The sequence below is a fragment of the Tiliqua scincoides genome, chromosome 7, assembly GCF_035046505.1.
Source record: "Tiliqua scincoides isolate rTilSci1 chromosome 7, rTilSci1.hap2, whole genome shotgun sequence".
Lineage (NCBI taxonomy): Eukaryota > Metazoa > Chordata > Lepidosauria > Squamata > Scincidae > Tiliqua > Tiliqua scincoides.
Window position 1 is genome coordinate 77,525,504 of NC_089827.1, and position 16,665 is coordinate 77,542,168.

A 16,665-nucleotide genomic window follows, 5' to 3' on the forward strand; every position below is an offset into this window, starting at 1 on the left:
CAAGTCCTGAATATATCTGTTTTCCTTTACATTTTCAAAGGGTCTGAAAGCCTCAGCAGGAAAGAATGTGGTGGCATTGAATTCAGATGTTCTATAGAGGCTGCAAGACTATTTCACAGTCACAGATGGTCACTGCAATTGTCCCTGTAAACTTACCACCAGAGTTGCTTTACAGATAACACAAAAACTACAGCACAAAAGGATATCTTTCTTGCCTGTTATGGAGTACGTCTGTTCACTGTGAAGCCCACATTGTTAGACTTGGTGCATGAGAAAAATGACTGTTGCCAAGTCAGTACTTAAACATTACTCTTATTTCTAAATTTGGAGTTCCTCTTGAGGTGAATAACACTTTCTGACTAATAGTGGCGAAGCACTGAGGGAGGCTGTTTCTCATTCTCCAAGTCGATGACTGCGATCCTGGAATATGACTTGCCTGAATATGTTTTTCATAGCTTAAACAAAGTGGATATCTATCCTCGCAAACTCTATTAAAGGAAAACCTTTTGACCATAACAGTATTACATTGTTGAGGTCCTTGGTCACAATGGTTTTTATATTTGGTATTGTATTGGCAACCTTCAGTCTCGAAAGACTATGGTATCGCGCTCTGAAAGGTGGTTCTGGCACAGCGTCTAGTGTGGCTGAAAAGGCCAATCCGGGAGTGACAATCCCTTCCACACCGGGAGCAAGTGCAGTCTGTCCCTGGTCTGTCTCCCTGGCTATGGGCCTTCCTTCTTTGCCTCTTAGCCTCAGACTGTTGGCAAAGTGTCTCTTCAAACTGGGAAAGGCCATGCTGCACAGCCTGCCTCCAAGCGGGCCGCTCAGAGGCCAGGGTTTCCCACTTGTTGAGGTCCATCCCTAAGGCCTTCAGATCCCTCTTGCAGATGTCCTTGTATCGCAGCTGTGGTCTACCTGTAGGGCGCTTTCCTTGCACGAGTTCTCCATAGAGGAGATCCTTTGGGATCCGGCCATCATCCATTCTCACGACATGACGGAGCCAACGCAGGCGTCTCTGTTTCAGCAGTGAATACATGCTAGGGATTCCAGCACGTTCCAGGACTGTGTTGTTTGGAACTTTGTCCTGCCAGGTGATGCCGAGGATGCGTCGGAGGCAGCGCATGTGGAAAGCGCTCAGTTTCCTCTCCTGTTGTGAGCGAAGAGTCCATGACTCGCTGCAGTACAGAAGTGTACTCAGGACGCAAGCTCTGTAGACCTGGATCTTGGTATGTTCCGTCAGCTTCTTGTTGGACCAGACTCTCTTTGTGAGTCTGGAAAACTTGGTAGCTGCTTTACTGATGCGCTTGTTTAGCTCGGTATCGAGAGAATGAGTGTCGGAGATCGTTGAGCCAAGGTACACAAAGTCATGGACAACCTCCAGTTCATGCTCAGAGATTGTAATGCAGGGAGGTGAGTCCACATCCTGAACCATGACCTGTGTTTTCTTCAGGCTGATTGTCAGTCCAAAATCTTGGCAGGCCTTGCTAAAACGATCCATGAGCTGCTGGAGATCTTTGGCAGAGTGGGTAGTGACAGCTGCATCGTCGGCAAAGAGGAAGTCACGCAGACATTTCAGCTGGACTTTGGATTTTGCTCTCAGTCTGGAGAGGTTGAAGAGCTTTCCATCTGATCTGGTCCGGAGATAGATGCCTTCTGTTGTAGTTCCAAAGGCCTGCTTCAGCAGGACAGCGAAGAAAATCCCAAACAAGGTTGGTGCAAGAACACAGCCCTGCTTCACTCCGCTTCGGATGTCAAAAGGGTCTGATGTGGAGCCATCGAAGACAACAGTGCCCTTCATGTCCTTGTGGAAAGATCTGATGATGCTGAGGAGCCTGGGTGGACATCCAATCTTGGGGAGAATCTTGAAGAGGCCGTCTCTGCTGACCAGGTCGAAAGCCTTTGTGAGATCTATGAAGGCTATAAAGAGTGGCTGTCGTTGTTCCCTGCATTTCTCCTGCAGTTGTCTAAGGGAGAATACCATATCAGTGGTGGACCTGTTGGCTCGGAATCCACACTGCGATTCTGGATAGACGCTCTCTGCAAGTACCTGGAGCCTCTTTAGTACAACTCGGGCAAACAGCTTTCCTACAACGCTAAGGAGAGAGATGCCGCGGTAGTTGTTGCAGTCACCCCTGTCGCCTTTGTTCTTGTACAGCGTGATGATGTTTGCATCCCTCATGTCTTGAGGTACTGCACCTTCTCTCCAGCAGAGACAGAGGATTTCATGCAGCTCAGTGACGATGATCTCTTTGCAGCATTTTAGGACTTCAGCAGGGATGCTGTCTTTTCCAGGTGCCTTGCCAAAGGCAAGGGAGTCCAGGGCCACGTGAAGTTCTTCTAGGGTTGGTTCACTGTCAAGCTCTTCCAGCACAGGCAGGCACTCAATGTTGTTCAGTGCTTCTTCGGTGACTACATTTTCTCTGGAATATAGCTCAGAGTAGTGCTGCACCCAGCGTTCCATCTGCTGCGCCCGATCCTGGATGACCTCGCCTGTGGCAGACTTCAGAGGGGCAATTTTCTTCTGTGTTGGACCTAGGGCCTGCTTGATACCATCATACATCCCCTTGATGTTGCCCGTGTCAGCTGCTATCTGTATCTGGGAACAGAGCTGGAGCCAGTAGTCGTTAGCACATCTCCTGGCAGTCTGTTGGACTTTGCTGCGAGCAGTTCGGAGGACCTGCAGGTTGCACTCACTGGGACAGGCCTTGTATGCTGCTTGAGCTCTCCTCTTTTCCTCAATGACTGGTGTCAACTCCTCAGAGTGGGCTTCAAACCAGTCTGCCGCCTTGTTGGTCTTCTTGCCGAATATGGACAAGGCGGTGTTGTAAACGGTATTCTTGAAATGTTCCCATCTGTTGGATGCGTTTGCGTCAGCCGGGCCTGGAAGAGATTCCTCAAGCGCTTGTGCAAATTCCTCCACTTTTCTCTGATCCCGGGTCTTGCTGGTATCAATGCGAGGTCTTCCTTCCTTTTTCGTGTGATACAGTCGCTTTGTTTGCAGTTTCACTCTGCTGCACACCAGGGAGTGGTCAGTGTCGCAGGCAGCACCATGATAACTGCGTGTGATCTTGATGCTGGGAAGGCTGGAGCGTCTGGTGAGGATCAGGTCGAGCTGGTTCCAGTGCTTTGATCTTGGATGTCTCCAAGAGACTCTATGTTGGGGCTTTGTGTTGAAGAACGTGTTGCTGACACAGAGACCGTGATGACAGCAAAACTCTAGCAGGCGTTGGCCATTTTCGTTCATCCTCCCAGTGCCAAACTGACCTAAGCAAGTGGGCCATGAACTGTTATCAGCACCAACTCTAGCATTGAAATCGCCGAGGATGAACAATGGCTCTTTTACAGGGATTTTCTTGACAGTGGTGGCCAGGTCATCATAGAATTTGTCTTTGGCTTCTGCTGGAGACGACAGAGTCGGTGCATAAGCACTGATGAGAGTGATAGGTCCTGCTGATGACTGGAGCTGCAGGGACAAAATTCTTTCACTTCCCACAGTAGGTGGGATGATGGATTTCAGCAGGGTATTTCTGACCGCAAAGCCAACGCCATGTTCCCTGGTTTCGTTTGGTGGTTTTCCCTGCCAGAAAAATGAGAAATTTCTCTCCTTGACAGATCCGGAATCTGGCAGCCTAGTCTCTTGAAGGGCGACGATGTCCATCTGCAGTCTGCTCAGCTCCATGTCGATGACAGCTGTTTTGCGTGCGTCGTCTATTTCTTGCAGGTCATCAGAGAAGCCAGGTGTCATTGTCCTAACGTTCCAGGTGCCCAGCTTTAGGGCAGTAGTTTTCTGTTGCATGGTGCAGAGTTGTCGATCCGCTTGTTGGTTTTCACCCTAAACCCCACGCACCCCATGAGGTTAACGGACCGTGGCGAGGCAACACCTTACTGGCTGGGGACTGCCCAGCTTAAGACGGGCGGTAGCTGCCCAATGAGATGCAATGATCTCTCCCACCGTCGGAAGCAGCCCCTGGCGTCATGCTCTACGCCAATCGAGCAAAGACTTATAACCGGTAAACTGCTGCTTCCCGTGTTGTGCCGACGCCGTATGGCGAAGTTGGAGTGTCCTCTCCAGTGTGCGAAGCCTGGGTAAAGAAGGTATGGAGGATAGGCTGTTACCCATGCAGCAAATCCCCCCTCTCCACGTCGCTGGAATGGTCCAATGGAAAGGCAGAGGCCAATACGGTTGGTTCCAGCGGTGTCGCAGGAGTTGCCAGAACATGACTGTGTTCAGCCATGAACTGCCTCAGGGACTCCGGCTCCTGATTTTGCCTCGAGGTTGACTCCTGAAGCCTTTTCCAGAACTGGATGTAGCCACAAGGCAGTGGAGGTTTGAGGTCAGAGTTTCCTTCTCTTAGATGAGCTGCCTTCCTAGGCTGACGAGTCCCATCTACCCGGTATATTTGGTAATACTATTTGGTATATTTGGTAATACTATTTGGTAATATATTTGGTAATACTATTCAAATACTTCTGAAACTCACACTATTATGTATGCACAGTGTGCCCTCGTGATCCATGGTGGATCGGTTCCACGACCACCCCCCACAGGTACCAATATCCATGGATACTGAAATCCATGGCAGGCCAGGGTTGCAGTGCCACAGAAACTTACTTGGAAGCCGTGCAGGCCCTCCAGAGGTCACGTCAGCCTCCTCAGAACATCTCCCGGGTGTAACCAGAATTCTTTGATGTGAACCAGAAGTGGCTTCCAGTCACATCCAGGAGGCACAGGTTCAGCATCCATTGATGCTCAGATCTGCAGGTATTGAGCCTGCAGGTAAGGAGGGCCCACTGTGTTTGCATTTAATGCAGATGTGTGCTCAGAGCAATCATAATACTATTTTTGGGGTTGATTGGTTGGTACTTTTAAAAATCTATACCAATAATGACCACATATAGGTCAGTGGGCTATGAGTTGCAGCTGGGATGTAGGGCAGTTGATCTTCAGAGAGCTCATTTGTACATGCAGACACATCACTTGGTTTGTTACCCTTTGACTACTCAGTGTTTGTCAGTCTCAGCTGAATATGTGAACTGATTTAACTGCAAGCATGGTGTGTTGGGCAAAGTGAGAAGCTGAAAGTTCTGAACTTTATCCTGTTGAGAGCAAGCAAAGGCTTCGTCTTCAGGGACTGAAGGCAGACCTGCTGCAGGTAATGTGCAGTTGAGGTGGAAGAGTGTCGATTGCCAGGGAATGGTGTTTAGATTGCCTGCCACTAAGAGACTGGTGTGGCGTTTCCTTCATCGTTGTTATATATTATTTTTGCTTATGTGTGAGTTTGTCTTTGTACTTTTCACCTGGACTTTGGCCACATTTCATTCCTTGTTGGGAATGTCTGTATACTGTGAAGATTCAGTTTTGTCTCCTGCATTAATCACTATATCTTAAAGAAGTTTGTGGATTTGACTAGATGGGGGGAACACGTCATGAGACACAAAAGCACCTCGAACGAGAGCGGAATGTGCTTCAGCTGCATGAAAAGAGGCATTCAGCAGCGTGAGGCTATATTGTGTCTTGCATCCTCCTCACAGCTGCTTTGCCTTGATAAGGAGGCAATGATGTATTCATGCTGACCTTGTATCCAAAGAGGCACTGTCCGGAGACTACTGAAAATACGGAATAATTTCCTGTGACAGGCTGCTCATGTGGGCGTTAAAATGGGAGTAGAATGAAATCCCGGTGCATGACACACTCTGTGCCTAAGCACACAGGATTTCCTGTGCTGGAAGGGAAGCTTTGTGGAAGCCACACTTTTCTTTTCCTCTTCGTAATTCATTCAGAAAAGCAGAGGTCAGCAGCATGAATGGATATGACTACTGTTGCTGTTAAAAGCTTAATTCAGCAATTACTAATGGATGCAATCTGATACTGAGGATTGCAAGGGAGCATTGTTCAGTTCTTTTGTATATAGTGGCACTGCTGCAGGCTACAGTACTTTATTACTATCTTTTTTAATTAGCTCTTTTCTAAGAAATTTTCTCACTTGTTTGAGTATTGTAATTTATTAATATATTTCTTAGGAATATCAAAATCTTGCATAACAGCCTGATCCTAAGCCACTTACCACTGGCAGGTTGGGCATGTGCACCGTTGCAAATGTTCCTTAAGGCACACTGCGGCAGCATGGAGGATACTGGTGCTGGCAGACAGTCCTATGCCGGCTTGCTGGAACCAGTCAGAGGCCAGTGCCTGGAAGAGGAAGGCTCTCCACAAGCCGTGGAGCAGTAGAGAAAGGGTGGAACAGAGGCCGGGAGGGGGTGTAATGGGGTGGGAGAGGGTGGGGAGGGAGCAGGGCCAGCAGCAGTGGCTACAGCCACATCCTGTCCCCCTTCCAGGGCCTGATTTCCCAAACACAGGGCCACTTGGGCTTCTGCCAGTGACTTTGCTGGTGTGAACCCGAGTAGTCCCATAGCAGCTGCCAGGGCTTAATCAAGGGAAGGGGATGAATGTTCCCTTCCTTGGGAACACCTCCACCAGTGTCTGTTCCCACACAGGATGCAATGGGGTCCACACTGGTGCCGCTGCATTGCAGCGAGGAACTTTGGTTTGGATTGGGCTGCCTGTTCCACTTCATAGAACTTACATTGCTGAGCTCCGTATCAGAAGTCTTTTTGTACTCATCATATTTGTATCCTTCCTCAGGGAAGCTTGAGGTAGTTCCCTTTATCTTACACTGTCACCATCACTCCTGCCCTTTCCTCACTTCTCTTTCATGGTCCTCGTTTCATTGTTCTATTCCTAGCTAACAGCCCAATCCTAAAGGCTCCGCTGCCGGGTGCAGTGGTGCCAAAGTGGCTGCTGCTGCATTCTGTGGCACTGCAGCTGCCGCCAGAGGTCTCCTCAAGGGAAGGGGACTTGTGTCCCTGGTGAAAGTCCCAAGCCCCACAATGGGGCTTATCAAGTCTGTGCTGGCTGTTTTGCCAGTGCAGACTTGAGAGACTCCATGTCAGGCCGGAAGTCTGACATGGCATTCAGGATTTGATGGAGCAGAGCTCTGCTGGTTCCACCCTTCTTCACCTCAGTTCCTCCCCCCACCCTGCCCCAGAACATACCCCCACCCCCGAAGCCCTCACCACCACCCAGAGCTTTTACCTATCTCTGGGTGGCATCCAGCCAGTGCTGGGCTTAGTACTGACTGGTACTGGACTGGCACAGGGTGTGGTGGGCATGCCTTATGGCACATTTGCGACCCCCAATAATGGCACTGGAAGTCATCAGCGGTGCTGGCCCAGCTCGGGATTGGGTCCTCAGAGGCACCTTTTAAGTGGTAGCACCTTTATATTTAGCAGGAGGAGAGCAACTATGTCTCTGTACCCCAGCACGCTCTCCCTCTCAGTGGCTGCTGCTGGTGTCTGCACTGCTTTTATTTTAGATCGTGATGCCTTTTGCTCCTGTACAGTGCCTTTTACTTATTGGGCCAGTCCACACTGAACTCGGAGGAGGTACTAATCGATAGAAGTCTGCTAGACTGTCCTCAGGTGCTTGTCTGCTACCATTTATTGCTTTACACTGCCTTCATCCTGTCTTGCTTTCAGTCATTAATAACTTCTTCCACCTGTCATTGTATCCTCCTGCCTTGCAGTTAGTTACCTTTTCCACACAATCAGACTTCCATATAATGAGGATTGATATAGCTATCCACCCATGAGATAGAAAGCCTTGTTGCTGCAGTATAGTCAATCTTTTAAAACCATGTAGAAGCTGTACTCTCTGGCATTCAGTGTACAACTCTCAGAAAGAAAGAAAAGGTGAAAAAGGTATATTCAAGTATTTTAAAACTTTCAGTTTAAATCAGTAAGTTTTAAGGTGCTTCCAGTTTTCATACATGCTCCAGAAAGCATGGGAATCACCTTAATTTCTATGCCATGCAACACGTGAAGACTTTGTACAGTCTCATCTATTGTGCTGATTTTGTAAATGGTGAAACTGACACTTAGCTTGTCAGTCTTTCAGCCTGATATTGGGCTGGGGGGGGGGGTCAATAGGCAGAAATTCAATAGGTGAAATTTCCCCAATCACTGCTTGAGATATGTCTGATGAATGTCTGCTTGATGATTCCTGGGTTTTTGAATCCAGGTTATTTATTTACAGCATTTCCATTTTTAAAAAAGTCCAGAAAACAGAGCTCTCCAATGCATGTCCTGTCTGGATGAAGTTTTGGAGGGGAATGGGGTGTTACGTTTTACAGAGATTTTAAAAAAATCTTTTACACATTATTTAGGGTACTCATCTTCAGCTACAGTATCTCATTAAACATAGGAGTTTGATGTTTTACTCCTTAACACAACCTTTGTTTAACAAGAGACCATTACTAGCTGGCATCCTTCAGTCTCAGAAGACTATGGTGTCACGCTCTGAATGGTGGTTCTGGAACAGAGTGTCCTCTCCAGTGCGCGAAGCCTGGGTAAAGTAGGTATGGAGGATAGGCTGTTACCCATGCAGCAAATCCCCCCTCTCCACGTCGCTGAAATGGTCCAATGGAAAGGCAGAGGCCAATACGGTTGGTTCCAGCGGCGTCGCAGGAGTTGCCAGAACGTGACTGTGTTCAGCCATGAACTGCCTCAGGGACTCCGGCTCCGGATTTTGCCTCGAGGCTGACTCCTGAAGCCTTTTCCATAACTGGATGTAGCCACAAGGCAGTGGAGGTTTGGGATCAGAGTTTTCCTTCTCTCAGATGAGCTGCCTTCCCAGGCTAATGAGTCCCATCTACCCGGTGGCTGTTTAGTCGCCTCTTATGACAAGTACAGCCAAACTGAGGGCCTATTCTTATCCCCAGCCCCCAGGGGACCTGGGGAATGGGCAGTTTGCCAGCGTCTCCAGCCATCTCCTTGGCCTTTTCATTCCATAGGAAAGCGACTTGAGCTCCCTCCAAAACAGCTGTTCTTCAAACAAGAAGGGCTGGGGTGGGGGTGGGAAATCCCAAGACTGGATTTGTTGGTGTTTGTGCCAAAGAGGGGTCCAAGAGCCTGCCACAGTCACCTGATAGCATTGCTGTGGACACAGGACCCACACCTACACCCACCCCTTCCCGCCGTACTTCACCATTCACACCTCCACTGTCCAGTAATGCAACTGGAGGTGGTAGCACTTCCTCTGACCAGTGCGAGGTCCTTCTGGCTGGGCCCCCAGTCTGCATCCCAAGAGACCATTAAATACACCATTAAATACCTGACAGAAGTCCCGTGGATACATTAGAACAAACCAGGGTCCGTAGGGTCCAGCATCCTGTTTCACCATCCTTGTTCCCCTGGCATGCTCACAGGTAGAGTGAGAAGGCACAAGACCAGCTTTGTTCCCAGCACATGGCAGTCAGAGGTAGATTACCTCTGAAGATGGAAATTTTGTACCTGACTATAACAGCTGTTTAGACTACCATAATTGCCTTGCTGAATCAGTGCCAGAGTCTATCTAATCCTGTCTTCACTCCTCCCCCAATGCTTGTTTTATTTTGGAAAAAGGGAGGATTTTTGTTTAACCTTTTAATAGGATTTTAAAGTGCTGTTTCTCAGTCATTTCTTAGTGGTACTGCACCAGATTTGGGAACATGGGTGGGTGTTGTCTTATTTTCTCTACACCAAATTTTAGGCAGATTGGACAAACCGTTTTGGCCCACCTCTCCTGTTTTGATCCATTTTTCGAATTAAAGACCGAGTACCTGTAAAGGGGTAGATAATGACTTGCTCCCCCATGACTCTCTCTTCAATGGGTTCTCATGATGAGCTGATTTTCCCCCATTCTCACTCTCATTTTGGATTATGGAAACAAAACAGAAGTTGAAGAAAGACAACAGTTGTCACCTCCTTTGGAGTTTCACTTCTCAAAGTGCTGCGAAGATGAAAATAAAGTTCTCTCCCTTCTCTACAGAATTAATTGCTCTTATGCATGTTTGTTCAGTACTAAACCCTACTGAGTTCAAAGGGACTTGCTCTCAAGTAAGTGTGTTGCAATCCTATGCACACTTATTAGGGAGTAAGCCATATAAAACATATGCCAAGGCAAAAGAGGTATTAGAGTCTTGTTTGAGGCAAGATGCAAGACTAGCTATTTACTAATAACTGGGCTTTGTAGATTGAATGTTCCTCTGGCCCCCCCCCCCCCCATGGAAGCCCATGGCTGATGTCATCTGACTGGTTCAGTGATGGCTGCTTGCATAAACTGTGGCATCTGGAAAGGCTCTGAAAGTGCCTCTCAAAAGATGCTTTTAAACAAAGTGATTATTCATTTTCCTCATCTTTCCCCCTCCCTTTCTTCCTTCTTGAATAATTAACTTAGCAAAGATCTACCTAGAGTTGGTACTCTTGATCTACCAAGACCTTGGCTTGCTCATCCTATTCAAATATCCACATAGTAATTCAGCTTTTTCTAGCTCTCAATCTGTTTCAATCAAGGGAAATTCTTTAATCCTGATGCAAACATGTGAGCATCAACAGCTTGACATACAAATGGTTGTGTGCTGTAGATTCTCTACTGTAACTGTTTGTAGAAATTGATGTGGGAAAGAAATTGAATTTTAGTGTACTGGATGAATGCATGCGTTTCAAATGCATCAGAGAAAGAAATGTCACCAAAACAGATTTCACTCTTAGCCATCCACCTGTCCCTCTGGCTTTCTAAGGCCACAGTTATGTGCACACCTACTCAGAAGTAAGTCCCTCTGAAATAGGTAGAACTCTGCAGGGCCCTGTCAAACCCTGCAAGGCTGCCTGGGCACACGTACCATACCATAGAAATGAAACAGCAGCAACCATCCCAACTTATTCCTCCAGTGTGTCAACTATTTCTAGATGTCCTGCACTTCTTGACTCTGGGACCAGCAGTGGCAGGGGAAGAAGCCTGGCTGGTTTGCAGCTCATGGTCTGTTCCCCACTGCCTCCTGGTAAGCCTCCCCGTTGGACCCCATCCGTTGGACCCCATCCACTGCTTCCTTGGCACCATTCTCTAGTTCCTGGGCGTTTATCCTCCACTGATGCACTGGGTGCCTCGACATTGAAAAATGGCTCTGGGGAAAGAAGGCAGGGTGATCTGCTGCTGCTGTGCTACTCCCCACCATTATCCAGTAAGCCACCTAGTGACCCAGAACCCAGAACCCAGTGAGGAGAAGTCTTACCTGTTGGGGAACAACTTGGCAGCAGTGCACCTGAGCTTTGTGCTGCTGCAGCTGTGGGCAACCAGAGGAGGACTTGTATCCATCACGTGGATGGCTGGCACATATGCATGCACGCATGCTTTGAAATGGGGCATGTAACACTGGGCGGCCTCCTGAAAGCTGGCACTGGGCAGAATGAATATCTGAATAAATACAGATAGCACTGGGCTATGTCATTTTTTTTAAGAGACCCAATTTCTTGCATACATGTGAAAATCAACTTTTGACAAATGTTCTAACCTTTATGTCAGCAACATTATTGGACAGTTAAATTGTCCAACTATGTAACCAACAGAATAAAGACTTTTCTGGCCTTTTTCCTCCACCTCCCCCCAAATTATAACTATGAACAAAGACTGTAATAGAAATATGGTGTTGGCAACCTTCAGTCTCGAAAGACTATGGTATCGCGCTCTGAATGGTGGTTCTGGAACAGCATCTAGCGTGGCTGAAAAGGCCGATTCGGGAGTCACAATCCCTTCCACACTGGGAGCAAGTGCAGTCTGTCCCTGGTCTGTCTCCCTGGCTGTGGGCCTTCCTTCTTTGCCTCTTTGCCTCAGACTGTTGGCCAAGTGTCTCTTCCAACTGTGAAAGGCCATGCTGCACAGCCTGCCTCCAAGCTCAGAGGCCAGGGTTTCCCACTTGTTGAGGTCCACTCCTAAGGCCTTCAGATCCCTCTTGCAGATGTCCTTGAATCGCAGCTGTGGTCTACCTGTAGGGCACTTTCCTTGCACGAGTTCTCCATAGAGGAGATCCTTTGGGATCCGGCCATCAACCATTCTCATGACATGACCGAGCCATATAAAGCAGGGAATATTACATTTAAGGGTTATCTTCAGTGAATAACGTAGTGTATTGTCATGAAATAATTGGTAGCAATTTTCCACTTCCAGTTTACAGTATTTGTATGGAGACTGTTGCATGTGGATGTGGGGGGGGGGAGGGGAGATAGCATAAGCTTATTACATTTTATGTTTGTTGTGAGCCACGAAAAGGGCTCATAATTTCTAGTCAAAAAGTGGGACACAAATCTATTTAATGAAAAAGCAGGACGTCTTTAGGAGGTTGTCAATTGTCCTTATTACAGCTGCTGGATCCTGTACCACAACCATTCCCAGTAGCATTTGTAGCAGTAGCCCTTGGGAATCATAAGGTTCCTTTTCTAAATCCCTCAAGTAGTTTAAAAACAAGTCCTAATTATCAGCAGGTAGGAAACAGCATTGCCTCCTTGTTTCGATTTTTATGTTTTATTACCCTCAGGCTTGCTGGAACTGGCAGCTGCTGCTCCAGGCTTTAGATTCTTATGGAACTAGTTTGAAGCCCACTGAAGTAAGTAGAAATAATCTCATTGGATTCTATGGGATTTAGAATCAGGAAGTGCATAATCTTGCATGTACACAAACTAATCCTGAGCTGGTGTAGATGCTTTCAGTTTTAGCAGTTTATCACTATTGAGAACGGTTGTATGTGATGAGTTAGGCCTATGAATGTGGCTGTAAATCAGAATTTTTCCCCCTAGAACTATATTGAGAACAATATATTGAGTTTTTAAAAATCAAGATAAAAGAAATAATATAAATTCAGTCTCATGGGGCAAAAGTTAATGAAAAAGACAATAATTCGGTGATTAATTTTCCAGCCAATGCATTTGGGGGCTAATAAATCAGAGGCTGGAAATTCCTGCAGGACAACTATGTTCTGGGTCTTGCTTAATATTGAAGTGATCATAGCAACTATTACTAGGGAAACTAATGAAACTGCAAAAAATGCAAATGCCAGGCAAGAACAATGTAAGAGATTCCATGTTGATCTACCAGTCTCTTCACAACAGTAAATGAGTTAAACAATAATTTGTCCTAAAATATCCTAAATATTGTTGAAAAGCAAATGTGCTTCTTAGAAGAATGAAATATAAACTAGTTGTAAAGATACCTAGAATGCAAGCATCTTCTATTGCTTTGGTCTTATATCAATATAAGATACATCAGTTTAAACATATCAGAAAATAACATGTCTGTATATAAAGTTCCAATGGTTTTGCAGACAGATTAGGATGAGCATGTTTTCTCAATCAAGATATAAGTCATCTCCTGCAATAGGGGACTATTAACTATAAGAAAATGAAATTATATGTTTTATGTAGATGGGATAAGACTGGGGCCTTCCTCCCATAGTATAATATTTTAATAAAAACTGCTGACATTGAGCTACTGTTCTGAAGAAAATAACTATTTAGCTCAGTCTAAGCACTGCTGCATCTTGTATTGTACAGATCTGTTGCAGTAACACTTACTGAACTATTGTTCTTTTTCTCTCTGAAATTACAGGACATATGGCATGCTTTTATTAGGCCAGAGTATAATTGCTCATTTGTATTTATTTAGCAGGACATTTTAAATTGAAAGTCCACAGTCAGTTCCCAACAGGCTATTTTTTAGAGAATACAGCAGTTTAGCATTTAGTAACTTTAAGCTTAAATTCAACTTTCAAATTAAACAAAGTTCAGCTGACCCAATTCCCATGTTTCCTTCCATACCAATTTCTCAAACATTGTTGATTCATTTTAGTTCACTTTTTTGCCAGCTATCCACAGTATAAGAGGAAGCTTATACTTTCCATTATAACCTTGTAGACAATGAACATTAAGAGCCATATCCACACTGTGATTTATTATTCTGATGCTCTGTGCTTTGAATAACATGTATGTGAATATTAAGGCCTCTTGCCCAACAGATCTGCTTCCTTTTGCATATACAAAAGTCTATATGAATGTCTCTTGTAAGAATGAGATTGTATTAATCTGAGTATTTCATCTGAAATTCTTCAGACTGCAAGTCAGGGGTTGCTCTTCTGAATTGTTGCTCTCCCACAGGAGAAAGTTTCCTGCATGTAGTAAACCAGCGTACTGGGCAGAAAAGATTAATATAAGCCTCTCTCTGATCTATAGTTTACAGCATGCACAGGCCTTTTCCCAGTGGGGGGGAATTGAGAATCGCAACTCCCAGCTGCAGACCAAAGTGGTATGCTTCAGAATGTTACAACTTCCATCTAATATGTGTAAATCAGTTCTAATACTTTGCTGTCTTGCGTAATTGTCCCAGAGATCAGAAATGGGCCCCTTTCTCTATTGATGTGGATGAAGAAGTCACCAGAATTTTTGAATCACAACATCTGTTCTTGAATTTTGTCTTCTGAACTGGTAACATACGTTTTGTTGCTCACTTATAGATGCATCCAATATGTTTCTCTGGAGACCTGATGCAACATTATTATGAAACCCAGATCACATTATGAGATGCATCAGTATGAAAACATATTGTGATGTGCGCACACATGGGCCGAAAAGCTTGCAATGTCTTACAGATTTATGTCCAAAGGCAAGAAGGCAATCATCTTCAGATCCATTAATGACATACCACTTAGAGCATACTGTTTCTACAATCTCCAGTAAAAGGACATAAGTGATCATTAAAATAAAACATTTAAGGAAAAGAAAACTTTAACCACATAGAGCTGGAACATAACGTACCAAAATCCCATGAAACTTATAAAATGTTAATGGAAGTGAGACAGGAATTTAATGAGGCAATCACAGAACTTGAATTGAACTGCCGGTGAATCACCAAGGCACCAAGTAATGAGTTGATGATAACATTAAAATGATACTGGTCTAGGAAATTAAAGAGTTAGGATGATATCCAAGCAAGAAGTTGGTCACAAAATTTTAAATTTATTCCTGGGAATTAAAGGAGGGATTGAATTAATTTTATCTAGTTGTATACTTTGCCCTAAGCACTGCCGTTTGTGACTATAGTTTTACAACTTGAAATAGCTTTAACATTAATTTTATTGTCTCTGAGTGATGCCTTCAGATAAAACTTGAAAAGTAGCACCATAGTGGGTTTTTTTGTTTTGTTTAATGGCACTGTAGATTAGAGCATTTTGGTAAAAAATAGATATTGCATCCAGTTTCTTGCATATTCATCACTGTGATAGTGAACTATGCAGCTCATTTGTGTGTGTGTGAGAGAGAGAGAGAGCAGTGGTGTCACTAGGATTCATGTCACCCGATGCGGGAGGTCTGCACATCACCCCATGCAGTGGGCAGGGCAACACCCCAGGTGGTGGGCATGGTGATGTACCATCACCCTGCCCCCACTGGTTTTTTGGCTGTACCTTTTGTTAGAACACAGACATTTCAATGTGATTTGTTTCATTGAATTCTGCATGAAATTGCACATTGATTGATATATAACATGATGGTATTATTCCTCCAAACTATTTTGAAAACTTGTAGAGTTACTCTCTCTCTCTCTCTCTCTCTCTCTCTCTCTCTCTCTCTCTCTCACACACACACACACACACACACACACACACACACCCTGTGTCAACAACTTATTGCAGCAGTTCTCAAACTTTTAGCATTGGGACCCACTTTTTAGAATGACAATCTGTCCATTGAAAGTGATCTCATGGCCAGAAGTGACATCATCAAGCAAATTAAAATAAAGAATTATAAATAATTAAAAGAAAAGAAATAAATAAGGGCAAGCCAGTCCTGTTCTACCAAGTGAATCTACTCTGAAGTAAGTCCCATAGTGGTCAATGGGGCTTACTCTCAGGAAAGTGTGGGTAGAATTGCAGCCTGTGAGCCCAATCCTATGCATGTCTACTCTGAAGTAAGTCCCACAGTGGTCAATGGAGCTTACTCTGTAGCCTGCCTGCAATTACCCCCCCCCCCAAGAATCAGTGAGATTTCCAGCCGTCCCAGTGCCCAGTTCTTCTATTTCAGGCATATCAAGATAAAGACCCACCTGGCTTTGCAAGTGCAAAACAGAAAACTTTCCCCTTACTAGTTGAAGCCTCTTTTTTGTCCTTTTTAGTGTGGGGGGGAGGCTGACTTCTGGAGCATTTGTTGCACTCCAGCTCCATCGGATCGGGACCCTTCTGGTGGCCTCACATTCCCCTTTGCCTGGCCTGACCAAAAGACAAGGCACGTCTGCCTACTCACGAGTAAATGTGACCATTTGGCTGAGTTTGCTTTCCGTAGAGCTCAATAGACTGCTGGAGGGAGGGACTTCCTTCTTGGGTGTTTTGGGGGCTGCATTCATTGGATCAGGACCATTCTGATGTCCTTGGAGTTCTCTCTGCCTGCCCTTTCCCACGGACTAAGGCAAGTTCGCCTACTCACGCTGTTTGTGTTTTGGGGGACTGCGCTCATTGGATCAGGACCATTCTGGTGTCATTGGATTCCTCTCAGCCTGCCCTTTCCGATGGACTATGGCAAGTATGCCTGCTCGCGAGTAAACGCATGATACGGCTCACTTTCCTTAGGGATCCGTGCATTTTTTTCTGTTCCGTATTTTGACCATAACTTTTGAACGAAAGGAGCTATTGCAATTGTGTTTTTTGCATTGCACCCCACTGGACATTCCACATCCAACGGTGTATGGCATGACAGGGTAGCTCCTAATGCCGCGATGTTAGCATGTCCTCCCCCAGGATGCGTCACACACAC

The 16,665-nt window shown here is 45.6% G+C and overlaps 1 protein-coding gene across 1 annotated transcript in view; it reads left to right on the top strand.

Moving 5' to 3' along the window:
* Positions 1 to 16,665, top strand: part of SRGAP1 (SLIT-ROBO Rho GTPase activating protein 1) — a 133,285-nt gene that overhangs the window by 22,341 nt on the left and 94,279 nt on the right. The window lies entirely within an intron of this gene.